Raw genomic sequence first — 3,199 nt, forward strand, 5'->3', positions numbered from 1 at the left:
GGGAAATTATAGTCTCTTCAATAAATGGTGTTGGGAAAACTAGACAGCCCTATGCAAAAGAATGAAACTGGATCACTATCTTACACCATACACAAAAATAAACTGAGACCATAAAACTCTTAGAAAAAACATAGGCCGTAAATGCCTTAACATCAGTCCTGGACATGATTTGTTTTTGGATTTGACACCAAAAGCAAATGCAACAAAAGCAAAAATAAATGAACTACAACAAACTAAAAAGCTTCTGCATAGCAAAGGAAACCATCAACAAAATGAAAAGGCAACCTATGAATGAGAAAAGGTATTCGCAATCATATATCTGATGAGGCTAATATCCAAAATATATGAAGAACTCATAGGACTCAAATCAAAAAACCAAACAGTTCAATTTAAAAATGGGCAAAATACCTGAATATATTTTTTTCCCAAGAAGATACAGAGATAGCAAACAGGCACGTAAAAAGATGCTCTATATCATTAATCATCAAGGAAACGTAAATCAAGACCACAATGAGATGTCATCTCACTCCTTTTATAGAATGGCTATTATTAAAAAGACTAACAATAAAAAAATATTTAAGAGAATGTGTAGAAAGGGCACCCTCATGTACTGTTGATGGGATTGTAAATTGGTACAGCCACCATGAAAAAGAAGTCTGGAGGTTCCTCAAAAAAATGAAAATAGAACTACCATATGATCCAGCAATTCCTCTTCTGGGTATTTGTCTGAAGAAAACAAAAACACTAATTGGAAAAGATACATACAGCCCCATGTTCATTACATCATTATTTACAATAGCCAAGGTATGAAAACAAAGTATCATCAGTGGATGAATGGGTAAGGAAACTGTGATTGATATATACATATATAATATTATATATAATATTCCATTATATATGGAATATTATTCAGCCATAAAAAAGAATAAGATCTTGCCATTGTGACAACATGGATGGACCTCGAGAGCATTATACTAAGTGAAATAACTCAGAAAGGGAAAGACAAATACCATATAATCTCTCTTATATGTGGAATCTAAAGAAAGAAGGAAAATAAACTTATGGATACAGAGAACAGATTAGTGGTTGCCAGAGGCATGGGGTGAAGGTTGGGAGAAATGGGTGAACTGTTTTTGTTTTTTTTTAGTTTGAATAAATTGAAATAAAAATTATTAAATTGTACTGCAATAAAGTAGAATTAACAAAAGATGAAGTTGAAATTTGACATCAGATTCACTGTTTACCAAATAGTTTATTTTTCCTTATTCAGTCTCTTAGCTCCTTATAATTTGGGTTACTAGAAATGTAGCCCTGGGAATAAAAACAAATAATTCTTTGAAAAATGTATAATGACATATTTACTTGCAAAATAGAACAATATATGATGAAATTTTTTATATCTATGGAAATCACCTGCTTTCCACAGAGTTCAGCAGCAGCATTTTGTACGCAGTGCTACCCAGATAGGAGTCCAAATGGCGTTGTTCTGGGTTCCTGTCCTGACTTAAGGGAAACTTTCATAACGTCCAGAGTCCTTGATGTCCTGAAAATGAAGGAGGATGATGTCCTCAAATTCCTTGCAGCAGGAACCCACTGAGCTGGCACCGACCTTGACTTTCAAATAAAACAGTACATCTACAAAAGGAAAAGTGATGGCATCTTACATCATAAATCTGAAGAGAACCTGGAAGAAGCTTCTGCTGGCAACTCATGCCATGTTGCCAGGGAAAACCTGGCTGGTGTCAGTGTCCTATCCTCCAGAAATACTGAGCAGAGAGCTGGGCCGATGTTTGCTGCTGCCACTAGAGGTACTTGTGTTGCTGGCTGTTTCACTTCTGGAGCCTTCACTCACCAGATCCAGGCAGCTTTCAGGGAGCTGCTACTTCAGGTGGTTACTGATCTCAGGGCCGATCACCAGCCTCTCACAGGAGCGTCTTATGCTAACCTGCCCACCACTGCTTTGTGTAACAAAGATTCTCCTCTGCAGTTTGTGGACATTGCCATCCCAGGCAGCAACAAGGGAGCTCACTCAGTGGGTCTGAGTTGGTAGATGCTGACCAAGGAAGTTCTGCGCACCTGCATTACCATCTCCAAAGTAACATCCGTGGGACGTCACACCGCATCTCTAGTTCTACAGAGACCCTGGAGACATTGAAAAGGAAGAGACATTGAAAAGGAAGAGCCAGCCGCTGCTGAAAAGGCTGTGACCAAGGAGGAATTGTTCAGGGTGAATGGACTGCTCCAGCTCCTGAGTTAACTGCTAGTCAGCTGAGGTTGCAGAGGCGTCTGGAGATGCAGGTGTCCTGGGGCCTGGTCAGCAGTCTCTCTAGAAGATGGGGGCGCTCAGCCCACCACTGAAGACTGGTCTGCACTCCCACTGTTAAGGCCACTGAATGGGTGGGAACAAGCCTGAGTGGCCTGAAGCTGTTTGTCCACATGTTTAAACAGAAAATGCAGATAAGGTTGACAGAAAATGTTTCTTTAAAAAAAAGAAAAAGGAAGTCATGCACATGGAGAAAAAATACCCCTGGACTTTCCATGTCCTCTCAACTCCTGAACAGAACTACAGTGCTCATTTGTCTTAGTCAATTGATTTTTATATTACTTTAAAATCGGAGGTGTTAACAGAAGCAGCTACATCTTCTCACATGTACCACCTCATGCCAAGATTTTGATTTTTAATCCCAATCACAAAAAAAGGGAACTGGAGTGTCTTAGAGAAGATTTTATTCTATTCTAGAACAGAGAGGTTTCTGAATGGGCAGAAAACTTTCTATTATTGCCAAAAGTAGGAAAGTTTTAAAAAACATATCATGACTATTACAAAATAGATGAAGAATCAGCTGAAGGAGGCTGTCATCAGCTTAGAGAAGAAAATATAGGCTTGAAATCATAAATAACTGAAATAATTCAGGTCTATTAAAGGCCATGAGTTCACAATGGACTCAAAAAGTGAGAATAAAATACGCAATGGGGTAGTTGTAATGCCAAAAAAAAAAAGATAATCTTTTTTTATCTATATTGGTAGATGGTTGGTTTTTATTGATTTTAATGTTTTTATTTTAATAGTTTTAGTACATGTGTACATGTACTCTACATGTACATCTATCTGTTTCAACATTTAAGTATAAGTATATATAAGTATGTATGTATTATATTACGTATATATGTATAGTTATTACTGATAAGCAAGATAGCA

At 37.5% G+C, this 3,199-nt stretch overlaps 1 pseudogene; it reads left to right on the forward strand.

Annotated features, from left to right (window-relative positions):
* Window positions 1-848: 848 nt before the first annotated feature.
* On the forward strand, window positions 849-2,534 carry LOC149748406 (small ribosomal subunit protein uS2 pseudogene; annotated as a pseudogene).
* The last annotated feature ends 665 nt before the right edge of the window (window positions 2,535-3,199 follow it).

Source organism: Delphinapterus leucas, chromosome 9 (assembly GCF_059928025.1).
Source record: "Delphinapterus leucas isolate spDelLeu-1000000601 "Yukka" chromosome 9, BTC_Dleu_Yukka2, whole genome shotgun sequence".
In the NCBI taxonomy this organism is placed as follows: domain Eukaryota; kingdom Metazoa; phylum Chordata; class Mammalia; order Artiodactyla; family Monodontidae; genus Delphinapterus; species Delphinapterus leucas.